The following is a 16182-nucleotide window of genomic DNA, read 5'->3' as shown; positions in this document are numbered from 1 at the left end:
TGGTGCATGGGACACAGATAGTTCCTGGTACAAAGTGATGGTCTATTTGCTGAAACTGTCAACTGCTGGTAACTAGGGAGGATACTCTAGTTGATGGGATTGTCCTGGGTGATGTAATGCTGTAGGCTTTTGAAAAGTATAAAGAATGCAAAACATTGAAGGACAATGAAATTGACTGGTAAAGTTGCAATGATGTAATAAAGAAAGAATATATAAAAATTTTCAAGCAGTTTACCCATGATTTAAAATGAAGTATGATGGTAACAAGTCAGTGGGAGTGCAGAGAAAGGTGGAAATGAAATTTAGGACTCAATATTGAGAGTTGTTGAGCTTCAGAGAGAGCAAAGGGCTTGTTGAATTAAGTTTTGGTGCCATGTGTACACTGGAGTTCTCAGGGACCAGCAGACAGGAGGAGGAGTCAGCATCTTCTGATGAGCAGCAGGAAAATATGTGACAGGTGACCCACGCTAGCACCTCTCAGCACACCCTTGTCTAATTGTAAGTGAGGAGCATATGCTTATCAGACTAAGACTGGAAAGAGGGCTTGAGTTACGTCTTTAGATAAACCTCCAAGACCAGCCTCGGATAGCTGAGGGAGGGAGGAATTTAGAATGGAGAGTGGAAAACGAAGACAAGGAGTACCAAGAAGAACTGCAGCGGTGGGGCTAAAGTTGTTTCTACTAATCTCGCTCTTCCAAATTTCTGCTCAAGAAGAGACCATTGTTGCACCCGGTAGAAGTCACCACTAGACACTCAATGGAGAAACGAATCTACGTGGCACAAAGAGTGAACTGTGGCTTCCATGGATGAGCACTGCTCATGTCTCTGTTCTAGAAAGGACTTACTCAGCTAGCCCACGTCTCCCTCTGCACTGGAGCTCCCATTGTGTTGACAGGGATACTGTCACGTGCGCTTCAGACTAATTCTCTCTACCCAGTTTTCTTTCCTGGCCGACTTCCTTTCGCAGCCGCCATATCTGTATCGCAGTCTGAGAGCTTTCTAGCTTCCCTCCCATTTATCTTTCACAGGCATGACAACCCCCGCCTCCACTCCACACACAGACATGAACCTCTTTGACTCCTAACCGGGTCTCAGCATCTGCTTCCTGGAGCACCCACGCTGACCTCCTCCATGAGGTCAGTTGGGCTATTTTCAGCCAGGATTTGATTCTCAGCTGAATCCCCAGTGCCTTGAGCAGTATCTTCCAGGTTATACTCATTAAATAACTAGATTTTAAAAGTTGTAATCTGAATTATGCATGATAATTATCTCCCTGTTACTGGATGCGGACACCTTCGGGATGTAGAATAACAACAAAACATGTTATGGGATTCTTATGTGTTAAGTGCAATGCATTTATCGTAGGCAGAAGATTCTCTCGTTTTCCTGTTTTCCAAATGAGTCTCAAAATGGTTGTGTTCAGAAATGTGTAAATGCTTATATCAGGATTCAAACACAGGTCCGAGCCCAGAGGTTTGATTACCAAGTTAGAACGCTTTCACTAACTCAGGTCTTAATCTACCCAATATCAGCACCTAGCAGTATTTTCTAAATCATTTTCAAAGTGTTTCCACAAAATTTACATCAATGTTATTTGCATTTTGTTTGGAAGGTTTAAAAAAATTTTTTTTTTCTTTATTGATTTGAGAGAGAGAGAAAGGGAGAGGGAGAGATAGAGAGAAACACCAATGAGAGAGAACATCAATTAGCTGACTCCGGCGTGTCACCCAGTAGGGATTTGGCCCACAACCTGGGCATGCGCCCTGACCAGGAATCGAACTGGTGACCTCTTGGTGCATGGGTCGATGCTCAACCACTGAGCCACACGGGCTGGGCACGTTTGGAAGCTTTGTATCACCCTTTTCTTCAATGAAGAATACTGTATTGGGTTCACAAGGTATTTTCATTAAATAACTTTCTTTAAGTTAGTATACCTAGGGTATCATTTAGATATATTTCTGTCCTATATTATCTCTTCTACATTTAAGTGATTTACTTAAGCTTAAAAATGCTGGCTGTATCAGAACTAACAACTTTGAAGTGAAAGGCTCCCTAACCATTTTCCTGCTCCTCGACTCACCCGTCTTCCTCGGGCAGGGTTTCCTGGTGATCCTGCTACGGTCTTTAGCCTCTTTGTGGCTTCGTACAGCTATCATTTGAGGATTACAGAATCTCCATACTGGTTAGTATCATGGATGGAGAAAACCATCATCACAGAACAAGCCATTGCTGTCATTATCTCTGTGGGTCCTGAAAGATGATGACCCTCCAGAGCACTCTCTCAAGTGTTGCTGTGTGCCTACATAAAACTCCAATTTTTAAAAAAAATTTTCCCTCATCTCATTCAGGTGACATTCATGTCATATCAGTCATCTTACTCGGTTAAGTGGTGTGTTACATGCTTACGTCATCCTCTTCCTAGACCTCTTTCAATATATTGCCTCGAGATTTCATGTAGTTCTCAGATCCAAATTTGAGCCTTTCCTGCCTCTGTCTTTTAGAGCTACACTGGCTTGCCTGCATGCCGTGCACTTAATGAACCTTCAAAAGTAAGTTGCCACATCCACCAGTGGCCAGATCAATGGAAGTGTTCTCAAGTCTGCTTACATTTTATCCCGCAACGTATGCAGTCTCGGGGTGTCTGGCTCACCAGGGGTCAAAGCTTAGTCGGTGTTACCCCAACCTGCATTTATGATTATGCGCTGTGGATTGGATCTGTTCTTCCCCGGGGCCAGTTGGAAGTGGCTCTTGGGACCATTATCTCCAGATTGGCTATTTGCAGTCAGACTCCACTCCTAGGAAGTACATGATTCATTTCCTCCAGTTCATTACAAGGTAGAGTGATAATATGGTAATCACACTGAAGATGGTGAGATGATTAGATACTATACTTAAACATTGAAGATTCTAGAGAAAAAATGGTCAAGTAATTTTCAAAGTTTCTGACAATTGATCTGTACTTGAAAAGTAATAAATAAATAAATAAACAAACAAACAAACAAACAAATAAATCTTGCAAGATTTTGTTGTTGTTGTTCTAACTCTAGCTCAGGGTCGGTGACTTGGACCTTGTCTGGATCCCAGGTTTGGGCTTAGCATGCCATGCAGACCAAAACCCATGTAGGGAAAGTGTGAGCAGTTCGGTGCTGTCTTCGGAATTAATACAGTAAACAACACCGAAAGCAATACCATAATGTTGTTACCATTGTCAGTTTGCTTTTTCTCATCTGAGAAGAAACGTCCCAAACACACACAGGATTCTCTGGTGGAGACTTTTCTGGGGTTCCACAGTGTTCTTTTTCTCCTTTCTCCTTTTGCTCTCCTCTTCTCGCCATGCTTTTATTCATTGCCTCTCTGCTCCCATGATGACCTCCCTTTCCACTAGGCCGCATGCTCTGTTATGATTGGTACTATAACATTAAAATTAACTAGAGTCACCTGGAGGTTAATTAAGGCCCATGGCTGTGCTTGGGCCAGGTGGGCAGGCGCATGCGCTCTTCCGTGCGCTGCTCTTGGCGGCAGATGACTTGGCGGCTGCAGAGGGAAGTTCTCCTCCTCCACCTGGGGGTGCTGCTCGGGCTGGGCAGGTAGGCTGGGTCCAGAGAGATGGGGGCACCCTGTGGGGCGCCAGGTGGGCCACCGACTGACAGGCTGGCTGACAGCTGACCGTGTGGGCCTATGGGCCGTCTTGAGGATTGGGGACAGGGGCGCCTGACTTCCCTGGTTACGGGCTGGCTCTGGGGCACCGAGGGGCCTACTGGCCGGGGCCCCACAGGGGTCCACCATGCAGATGCTGGGCGGGGTGGGGAACTTGAGGAGGTCGTCAGTGGGTCGCAGCAAGGGGCGCTCAGCCCCCGGGGTCTCTGGCCGAGTCTGAGGGGCTGTGGACGGCAGGCGGGGGTCTATAGCCCACAGGGTGGGCAGCGACTCGCTGACTCACGTGGGCGGAGTCTCCAGTGTGGCATCGCCTGCCTGCCCCTGGGACCTGGCCCTGCTGTCGTTGGGGCGCCTGGGGACGCAGGTGCTGGTGCAATGGTGGGGCTCAAACTCGCAGGGTGACGCAAAGCACAGGTCTCTGTTGTGTGTGTAGGCCAAGAGCCACACCTGGGGGCTGGGTGCCGCTTCCTGGGACAGCTCAGCAGGAGACACAGTGTGGCCTCACTCCTGGTGGTGGTGGTGGTGGTGGGGGTGGGGGTGGGGGAGGGCTGCGCCTTCTGGAAGGAGATGGATGGGGACTAACACCTCGGGGAGGCGTGGGGAGCCTACTTCACCCGGCAGCCAGGGCGTGGTCACTGCCGGATACAGGGCTATTGAGCACTTGCTATATATTAGACCCCGTGCATGGGCTCCTTGTCATACCCGTCCTTCTCCTCATCCACGATAAGCATTCATTCCAGACCAAGTATTTCTCTCAGTATGTCTCAGTCCAGACGCTGGCTTTTAGGAAGAGCAGGAGGCCTCTCTCTAGGCCCCCTCTTATTTCATTCCCAAGGAGGGCAGTTCTGGGTCAGAGTCCAGGGCATGTTATTGGTAGACATGGAACTTCTGCTCATCTGGATGTTCTGTTCTCTTCATCACTGGAGCCCTTGCATGTCAACCTTCCCTCTGAGTTCACCTTCCTTTCAGACTCCCTGGGTCTCTTGCCTCCGAAACTGGAGATGTGTACTTTAGACAGGCCTTAAACAGAGGTTGGAACAATACAAAGCTTGGTTTTGAATTTAGGACTGTGATTCTCATTTGATCTGTGGACCACCTGTCTCAGAATGAACTGCTAGGTAAAAGGCAGATTCTCGGACCCATCTTAGAGTTCTGGAGTGAGAACATCTGATGGTGGACAGGGTTTGCCCTATCCAGGATATTGTTATGTACGCTCAAGATTTTGGTTCATGGATTCAGTCTTAATGGTGGTTCTCAGTCTTGGCTGCATGTAAGAATTATGTGTGAATTGAATGCTATTGATAGTGGAATTATATTCCAGAAAAATTAACTCAGCATTGAAACTGAATTTCTCCAAGTGACTCTAATATGCAGGTACAGTTGAAATTCACGGATTAGGAAAGCTGTTTTACCTAAATACTGACATCTTACTTAGACTTTGCTTTCTTTCTGACCTCGTGGTATGTGGTTTAATCAGTTACATTCCTATAGAATCAGTTCAGTCAATACTTCCAACAAGAAGAAAGATGAGATACATTTAGAACCAATAGTAACACAAAAACTAGAATATTTCTATTGTGACTCTTAGCTTGTGAAAGTTTGTTCTACATAAGTTGTAAAAATAAAAATTTGGTCAAGTTAGATAAATTTTGTACTACAAAAGGGAATAGGTTTTAACCATATTTCACCAAAGATTCCCCCATGCACTTTCAAAGATCATGATTAAAGTATCACATAAATTGAAAAGGAAAATCCTTTTCATCAATTTTATTTCTTGTAAGTTACGGAAACTGGATGCATAACAGCCTGAATACCACAAATGATGCTGAGGGTTTTCTTATCACACTTATATTACCAAGATATAATCAGTGCTCAGATTAATGTTGTATGTTTGTGTATTAGGTGATCTCCTAAATGACTTACAGCGGTTCTTAGGTATGATGTGTCATTTCTTAATGGATTCTAGTGTTGTCATCACCATCATTATCATCATCATACACACACACACACACACGCACACACAGTATTTACCTATATTGTTATAGAATTATCATTTATTGTGATACTGACAGTTTCGTTGAACCTGAGCATTCATTTCATTGATGTGTTGGAGCTTTTTGGTTTTGAAAACAGTCAGGACAATTTAGACTGAAGGAGAGAAATCAGGAGTCGTTTCTATAATGCAAATTGTGAATTAAATAGTCAAAACCAATCTCAAATTATGGGACATAGAATATATATTCTTCATCACAGAGCTCAATTTTCTAAGAATATTTTCCACAAAGGGAAAATGTACATGCATCAGTCCACAATTATTTTGATGTCATTGACATAAATAATGATAATCATGAAGATGTTAATTTTTTTATTTGATTATTAATCACTTTATTGCCATTAATCTATTGAATGCTTAAACAGAGTGGGATAGCAATTAATAAATAAATGGATATATTTTTATACTTAAGATGCTAAACTCAATCAAAATTATATAGATTGAAATCATGTTAATACAGTCAGGGCTTATTTGCATAATATAGAAAATATTAAAAAATGCTATAATAAGGGTACTTAAAATATAGAAAATATTTTAAGGGCTAAACAATATTTAAGATTTATAAGAGAAAAATAAGGAAGAATTGAGAAATGAAGTTTGTTTAATGAGTGATCGTGAATAAATTGTGAGGCTTTAAAACAAGATTTCACAAATCTACCACAATTTTGTATTGCTTTGATTCTGTGATTATTTCCAAATGTTCTCGAAACTCATCTTCAACTTTTTGAATCCATGGACCATATTATTATCAACCTAAAGAACATCTCTGACATTCTTCCACACAAAACCTTCAATTTGCTCAATATATAATGTTGTCATTTATATAATAAGAAATTCTTTGAGTACCGTTACAGACCCTCCAAACTTCCTGTCATTTAACTTACTGTTAACCTCACATGCTCTCTCTTAACCATGTCAGGAATATGTTTTCTCCTTCCTGATTATTCGCCTTTGATCACAGTACACCCTAAACCCCTCATCCTGCTTACGTTATGTCATGCATCTGCCCAAAATGTTTCACATTTCCTAAGTTGTCTCTGAGTACCTTACCCCACTGTAATGCATTTTTCACTCAACAGCTACAAGTGGTTCTTTTAAAATCGCAAATCTAATTACAACTATTCTGTGTACATCCTCTCAGTGACTTCAATCATTCTTAGGATGTATGACTTACAAAGTCTTCAGGAATATGATCTTTGTCAACCTCTCTGGAGTCATCTCTCACTTTTTCTCTTTTTTCTAGACACGTTTGGGCTCTGACTCCCTGGGGTAGGCACAGTCCTCTCCACACCTTCTGATGTGAGACATTATCCGCACCTGGGACACCATAGCCTTGTGTTTCCCCTTGTAGTTCTCAGGTAGGAAATGAATACAGAAATTGTATAGTTAATGCTCGATTTAAAAATGAAAAATAGAGGACTTCCACTTTTGGAGAAGGTGGAGAAATAGGGATTGCATTTACCCCGCTGTGTGAAACAAAGGAGAATGAACAAAATCTTTGAAAGACATCTTGGGTGGTAGGATTTTAAAACAATCCTGAAAACATTTCTATACCTAAAGAACTATACCTACAGCCTGTGATTATAACTTTGGCCACCTAACTAACCACCATGAATTTCTTCAATGATACCACATCAGTAAATTTAATTTTATGTATATCGAGATAAAATCAGATGCTCCTCAAAATGAATCTTAGACTTAAATGTAAAACTGATAACCGTAAGACTTTTATAAAAAACATAAGAGAACATATTTGTGATCTTGAGTTATGCAAACATTTCTCAAAATGACGTGAAAAGTATGATCCATAAAAATACCAAATTGATAAATTGGATGTTATCAAAATTAAAACTTGATCTTCAGAAGACACTGCTAAGAGGAAGAAAAGACAAACCATAGACTAGGAGACATTATTTACAAATTCCATTTGAATACATAGAAAATGTATTTGAAATATATTTTAAAAACACTTTCAAAACTCAATTATAAAAAAAACCACCCAATAAAAAGCTGGGCAAATTTTTGGACGATTTTACAAAGAAAGTGTATTCATGATAATAAACACATGAAAAGAGACTCAATATTATTAGTCAATAGGGAAATATTGAAAATATTTAAAACCACAACAAGATACTACTACATACCTATCAGAATGGATTAATTAAAAAACACCATACTAAGTGTTGGTGAGTATATGGAGAAACTGGAACTTTTTATTCTGTTTGTTGGAATGAAAAATGATATGACTACTTTGGAAAACAATTCAGCAGTTTCTTAAAAATTTAAACATGCACTTAGCATACGATCCAAACATTTATCCCTGGGTATTTACCCAAGAGAAATAAAAGCATATGTGTTATACAGGAATGCTCATAGCAGCTTTTAAAAAATATCTTCGAACTGGAAACAGTTCAAATGTCCATCAACAGATGAGTGGATAAATAAACTGTATCTGAGAATGAAATACTACTCAGCAAGAAAAAGAAATGGACTAGTGATACCTGCTACCAAATAGTTGAATGTTAAACTAATTATACTGAGTTAAAGAAAACAGAGTAAAAAAGAGTTCACATTTTATTATTCCCTTTATATAATGTTATAGAAAGTACAAACTAATCTATAATAACTGGAAGCAGATCAGTGGTTGTTAGTGAATGAGGGTGTGCCGTTGGGAAGAAGAAATTACAAAAGGACGTGGAAACTAGTTGGTGATAGAATGCTGATTATTTTTATTGTAGTGACAGTTTTGCTAATGTATATCTATGTCAAAACTCAAATTGCATTTAAATAGGCACTGTTTATTATATGTCAAGCACACCTTTAAGTAAAGCTGATTTATTGAGACAGAGAGGGAGGGAGAATGAGAATGTTTAGTAGGAAGAGCTTCCTTTGAGCGACTTCTCTAGTTTTCCTGAGTTGATGAGATGTGCAATTTACTCTGCAGACTGTGGTGTGCAGCCAAGAATGAGAATCACATACCAAGGCATTTGAAGAATGTGGCTTCTAGTGACTTGAGAATAAATCTGGGTTCTTAAGGTATAGACCTGGGAGTTTCCAAAACCATAGAAGTTGTTGTGATCAGTGTAGAATTCTGGGTCATTGTTCAGTTATGCATTTCTTGAATTCAGTCTCCAGTTTTGTGCCACTGGCAATCGAATGAGATTGCTTTGTATCCTCTTGTTTAGATTATGTATGTAACACTTAATATAGGTAGAGTGTTGTGGAATCCAATTTGTAATTGCCTTGATTGTTTTTGGTAATTCTGGAAAAGGCCTTTATATCATAATTTTAAGTTAGTTTTTCAGTGGTTTATACATACTGAACATACTTTAAAATTTTTCTTTTGATTACTTTTATCATCAGTATGTAACCTAACGCAATTGTCATCCTAAACTTTGATGAAATATAATGTGGATTCTATTATTTTGGAAGCTTGGAAGCCTCCTTATGTGGTGAGCAATTAAATCTGGGACCAATGGTTTTAGTAAATAGACTGAAAAATATGAAAACCACATAACCCAAGTAGTTATATAATACTAAACAAACTTTCTGAAACATATTTTTAGGGTTATATTCAGTCTAAAAACCATGGAATCAGCAGTTTTCTCATGGACTATTTTTTGATGGCTTAATATTCAGGTCCTTGCATGACTGAAATTGTAGTTGGAACGCTTTGGAATTTACATTATTGTAAAATTCCTTTCCTTTTCTGTACAATGAGTATTGTTTTTAATCAATATGATGGTTTTTAATCTACCTCATGTGAGAGAAATTATTCAGTTATTATGTTAAAAAATATCCAAATAATTGCAGTTTTGGATCACATGGAGCAATATTAATTAAAAGTTTGCTGACCAATAACTAGTATTAGATATGTTTCCCATTAAATATGAAATCTATATTATTATAACATTGCTCATATAGATGATATTAGATAGTGTCTTCTTAACAATCAATAATAAGATTCTGTCTAAGTTTTAATAACTTGGTGGGCAGCTTTTTGGTTTTAAATGTGTTTTATTAATTGATTTTTAGAGTGAGAAGAAGGGAGAGGGGGGGAGAGAGAGAGAGAGAGAGAGAGACATCGATGTGAGAGAGAAATATTCATTGGTTGCTTCCTGCACTCATCCCAACTGGGAAGTGAACCGGCAATCTTTTTGGTGTACAGGACGACACTCCAAGCAACTGAGCCACCCAGCTTGGGGGGAGGGGACAGAATCAATTTATAATGAAAAGGAGTTTCTTGGTCTTCAAGTTTCTACAGATATGAGGCAGGGAAAGTTATTCAGCTCTAAATACAGGCAAGAAGCAGAGCCAATAGTCATAGTAAATTATTCTCAGGCAACTGGTCTGACTTTAATCAAGGAATTAGAGATGTATGTTTAGCTGCATTTCAGAATTGTAATAGATCTGTGATTGTTATGAGCCTTCCTTTCTCCTTCCTCCATTTTATTTTAATTTTCTTTATTGTGGTAAATTTAACATAAAATTTACCATCTTAACCATTTTAAAGTGTGCAGTTCACTTGTATTAAACATTCACATTGTTGTGCAGCCATCACCATCACCAGTCCTCTTTTAACCTTCAGAACTGAAACTTTATATCCGTTAGAACAGTAACTTTACATCCATTCCTCCCAACATTCTACCTTGTGTCTCTATGATTTTGACCATATATACCAGTTCATATAAATAGAATCATACAGTATTTGTTATTTGTGACTGGCTTATTTCATTTAGCACAATGTTCTCAAGGTTCACCCATGTTGTAACATATGTCAGAATTTTCTTCTTGTCTAAGGTTGAATAATATTCCATTGGACGTAAGTACTACATTTTAGTTATCCAGTCATTGATTGATATATACTTGGGTTGCTTCCATGTTTAAGACGTTGTGAATAATGCTGCTATGAATAAGGACATATAAGTATCTTCTCAAGACCTTGCTTTCAGTTCTTTTAAGTATATACCCAGGAGTGGAATTGCTGGCTCATATATTTTTTTTGAGGAACCACCATACTGGTATAATAGCAACAATACCATTTTATATTTCCACCAACAATGTCCCAGGGTTCTAATTTTTCTATATTTTTGCCAACACTTGTTATTTGTTTATGTGTGAAGTGCTTTCTCATTGATTTATATGTCCCTAATGATTAGTGATATTGAGCATCTTTTTATATGCTTACTTTTCCAAGTATATCTTCTTTAGAGAGTGTTTGTTCAAGTCCTCTGTCTATTTTGGAATCAGTTTTTTTTTTTTTTAACTGCTGTTGAGTTTTAGGAATTCTCTGGATTTTCATCAGTTATCAGATATATGATTTGAAAACATTTTATCCCATTCTGTGGATTTCCTTTCTAATTACAGTTTTTAAACTTTCATGAAGTTTAATTTGTCTGTTTTTTCTTTTGCCGTCTGTGCCTTTGGTGTCATATCCAAGAAATCTTTGCCAAATCCGATGCTATGAAGCTTATCATCTGTTTTTTTTTTTTTTTTCTCTCAAAGTTTTATAGGGCAGAGGCTTGCAATGGTGGGGAAAGGTACCACAAAAATGACTGTCCAGCGCTTTGTCTGCATCTCTGTGACTACAAGCAGCAATCAGTGATCAGAGCACAGATCCCTGATATTTGGAGGACAAGGTCCTTTGTGTCCACTGAGGCTCCTACAAACTGTGTATAGGTTGTTCCTGGAAAGTCTACATGGCTGCCTGCTGTGGGTGCTGAGTAACTGTGGATACTGACACTGTGCTAAGAGCTGAAACTGACCCAAATTAGCTACAGTTTACCCTGCAAGCCTTCTCCTAGGAGTTGTAAACATTCAATAGACTCCAGAATTTCAAAATAGTTATGTAGATGTAACTAGTGCAGTTTTTGTCCTTGTGGGAAGAGATTCCTGGTGTTTCCTACTCTATCTTCTCAGAATCCTCTCTGAGTCATTGTATCTTTTTGATCAATCTCTTGAAGTGTTTGTTTGGACATAGACCAACATCTAAAATATGCTTTTCAGAGCCCAAGTTAAATTAACTTGAGCTGGAAAGGTGTGAATACATCATGGAAGACCAGCAGGCCACCTTGATTCCCTGTTATATTTAATTTTCTTAATATGACTGATTTTTATGTAAAATTATGTTCTAATAGTTTTATTTGTTCAATACGACATTTGATCAATAACTAGTTGTATTTATCAGTCTCTAGAGTGGAATCTATAATATCTAGCCATTTATAAATTGAGATTGATTACAGTAATTGGATCATAATTTGCCTTATTTGGTCAAGAGGGTCGAGTCAGACAGAACTTCTGTTTAGGCTGAATCATTGTCACTGGCCCATGCGAGGCTTCTCTGTTTCTTTATTTTAAAAAAATGACCCCATTTCATCGGCAGTTTCCATCCTATATCTATGTTTGAGTCATATCATTCTGTTTGTATTTAATCTTGTAAAATTTGTATACGTTGTTTGTGGATTTTTATATTGTTATGTAGAACCAATTTTGTTTCTTGTTTTCTTCTATTGAGTAATTGTTTTAATGATCTATGTTACTTTCTTTTGTATCTATTCAATATCTTCCCTACTACCATACAGGATTTATAGTATGTATATACACAGTTCATGTATCTTCCCCAAAGGTGGACTCAGAGATCTATTTCTTATCACTGCAAACGTCCTTTACAACTTCCCCCATGGACCACTGTGTCATAAACTTTATTCAGCAAAAAACCCAGCACTATTAATGCTGCATTTGAAATAGCCTACACTCATATGTAACGTTAAAGACTCATATCCTAGGCTACTCCCTGGGAATTTAAATTAAAGGCCAAAGGAAGAAACCTTTTAATCCCAAATTAAGGGGGCCACTGATTTTCCCACAGACTTACTAATGAAGTGAATCAGGCCATTATGGTCTCAATTCTGGGTGAATATCGAGTATTGTTTAAATAGCCATTAAAAAATACTTCTGGAACGAAAAATTCTCCCATGAAAGTGTATGAAAATTGTTGCTATCGTTATAAAGTCATTTGAAAGAGCACACTATTTGCCATGCAGTATATCATAACTTCTAACTTGGAAAAATATTTTAAGTACTATGAAACAATTGCCATTTTCTTCCCTATAATCTTGAGTGTTGGCATCCTTGCCAATTTATCTGGGTTGAGTTGAAGTTATGATCCATAAATAACACCATCCATCAAAATTTCAGACTAGTGGCTAACATAAATAAGTACACTTGGACTGCTAGTTGACATTATATACTAGTTATAAGCTAATTAAAACTCAAAATTCTAATGGAATATAAATTAGTTTCTTCCTGTGAACAATGATTAAGCATATTAAATTTCACTACTTTCTACTTCTCTTCTTTTAGGAATTTGTTAAGTGAAAACAAATTTTTCAAAACAAAACTTAAGGCCTTATTTCCAGCCAAGAGCTTAGTATGATACATTAAAGGTAGTCACAGATTATTTGACCTTTTCCCCAGGAGAGGTAGGGTCTCTTCCCCACCTCTGGAATCTCAGTGAGCTCTGCGACTTCTTTGAGCAATAGAATATGACAGTGTGACCTTGTATCTGTTCCCAAGCCTAGCTTTAACGACAAAGGCAATCTTTAATTATAACCTGTTGAATGCTCATTCTGAGGACAGCCAGCAGGAAGACTGATTATGTTCAGAGAACCAGGCTGCGAAGCGCAGGCGAGGCTGGTGGAGGGCCAGAGGGAGGTGTATTTAGTCTTTGGCTGTTCCAACCATGTCAGCACAGGCATCAGACCTGTGGGCGAAGGAGTCTTTAGATACCCTAGACCCAGCCACTCTCTGACTGTAATCGAAATAGTGACTCCAAACATGAACTACGTCAGCTGAGCTCAGTTAACCCACAGAGTACTGTACAATAAATGATTTGATTGCCTTAAGCCAGTGGTTCTCAACCTTCCTAGTGCCCCGACCCTTTAATGCAGTTCCTCATGTTGTGGTGACCCCCAACCATACAATTTTGTTGCTACTTCATAACTGTAATTTTGCTACTGTTATGTCTTAGGTGACCCCTGTGAAAGGGTCGTTCAACCCCCAACGGGGTCATGACCCACAGGTTGAGAACCGCTTACGGCTTAAGCCATTAAGTTTTGGGGTTATTAATATGCAGCGTTAGACTACAGGAACGCTTCATCTCCAATATGTTGCTCAGACTTGTGGGATGTTATGGGAGTTGTGTTAATCAAAATCTGTCAGTGGGGTCGTGTATGCTCTCTTTTAACTAAAAACATTTATTTCTGTCTGTGGTAATTAGGACAAGAAGCAGGAGAAGTGAGTAGTTTCTGAATGTTTAAAGATTGGACTGAATTCAAAAGTTACTGTTTCTGTGATCTGTTGAGCACAGAGGACAAGAAGGAAAGGGAGAGAACTGTGTTCGTAATTTCAGATAAATGTGATGACCCTAAAAATGATTCAATTCTTATAATGTTAGAAAGTGTATTTCTCAGGAATTCTTTCATCACCCCCAAGGAACATCCAGCATGTCTCTATATAGATTTGGAAAGTTTTCATTTTGTGAGATGAATCTTTCTTCATCTTTCTATTTGGGACTCGATGTATGGTATTAGAATATGTGAAAATTTGCCATCGCCTATTCGTATACTTTCAAATGTCTTATCTTTGAGTCCTGGATTTGTACTCATCAGACATGTGATCTGCCTAGATCCCTGGTCCTCAGTGTCTTAATCTGTACAATGAAGATAATGACTGTAATTAGTTTATGTCCTTACTGAGGAGAACAATGGGAGAATTCAAGGAAAACTCACTGGAGGGCCTGGCAGATATTAGATGCCTAGTAAAGATGATGATGATGATGATTATCATCACCATATGCAGCAAGAGATTGTTTAGAAAGAGGTTAAGGCCACAGTTTCTTCATTTTCAAGTCTGGTGGGAACCTCAGTCCTTCCCATTGCTATTTGCAATTGTCCTGAATATTTTTAAAAAATATTTTCTTGGGTAAATAGTAAATATTTAGACAGCAGTATGAAATGTCCCCTGTATCATTCTTTCTTGTATTTTAAATATATTGTGTACATTTTGGAGGAATGTATTCCTTGCAGTCTGGACCAGGGATTGGAGGACTCTGCAGGTCCCTGGGGGTCTTAATGATACTTAAAGAATTCCTTACCTAAGCCTGAAGTGAGCCATAAGCAGTGCAGGTCGAGCTGAGATGACATTCCTTTCCTGGGGTAGTGGAGATAAGAAGAGATATAAAATTCTTCATGATCTGGAGATATTTATTTTATATTAACCCTCCCCATTGCTTGCCTTGGAGTTCTCATTTTCTGCATGTGATTATGCATGGTGGGCAAAAGTAGGCGTCCCGTTGTGAGTATGGGAAACACAGGGTTCATTATTATATTATTATTGATTACTTATTGCATTATCGTCCATAAGGACCGCTGTAAATCTCCTCTTGCCCCACCCTGTGTAAACTTGCTGTACTTTCTTGTCTCTGGGAAGTGATACGTCTTTCCTTCTGCCAGACCTCTCGCTCCTCTCCCCTTCCCTGACTAACGCCTGTTTGCTTTTTAAATCTCAGAGTTGAAATCACTCTGCGGAGTCCACTCAGATATACAGAAACAGCTCTATATCTCCTTCCTTAATGTTTCTGTGACTAGCCTGAATTTTGCTCCATCTAACACCTGTTTCATTATACAGAAAATTTTAGTACATTTGTCTCCTCCAACAGATTGTAAGATCCTTGAAGGAAGGAGGAAAACACCCTTGTTTTCACCGGTGTTTACCTTGCTTGGCAGACAGAAGGGACTCAGGAAATATTTGCTGAATTAATGAACAAAGAGATGCGAAAGTCAGAGAGTCAACTCCTTTGGTGCCTGTCCAAAAGAAAGAGAGAGTGTTGCCATGGAAATGGTGGATTTTGCTCACATCTCTCCCCTGTCCAACGAGCTTTTGGAGCTAGTTGAGTTTTATAACTTTTTCTCCTTCTCCCCATTTACTTTTGCTTTTATGTTTCCATAGCTATCTAGTTTAAATCACGTATTATTTATGGGCCTGGGCTACCCTTTCATTGCATACAACACTGTCCTGTTTTTATTTTTTAACCCAAAAGATTGGATTTATTTTTGCAGTAATAGTGGTGTTGATTTCCATTGCAAACATGGATGTTCCCCTAACACACATTAAGGCCATATCACACTCTATAGTATTCCAAAAAGGAAGGTGAACTGTTTTCAAAGGCAATAACTAGCTTTAACAACAAAGGATGTAAACACCTCATGAAACAAAAAGTCTCTAGTCATATGAATGACTTGTGGCTGAATATTTCAACAGGATCAACCTTTGTTTCTTTGATCTTGAGGTTTCTACTTTTGAATGTCCACACCTGGCACGGGCAGTAAAATGCACAGCATCTGGGTTACAGAATGCAAACACCATCCACTCAGGCAGACCTTCAGGAATAGCTGCTTTGGTATCTGCATCAT

Source organism: Molossus molossus, unplaced genomic scaffold, assembly GCF_014108415.1.
Source record: "Molossus molossus isolate mMolMol1 unplaced genomic scaffold, mMolMol1.p scaffold_m16_p_7, whole genome shotgun sequence".
In the NCBI taxonomy this organism is placed as follows: domain Eukaryota; kingdom Metazoa; phylum Chordata; class Mammalia; order Chiroptera; family Molossidae; genus Molossus; species Molossus molossus.
Note: the sequence above shows the minus strand (reverse complement) of the source record.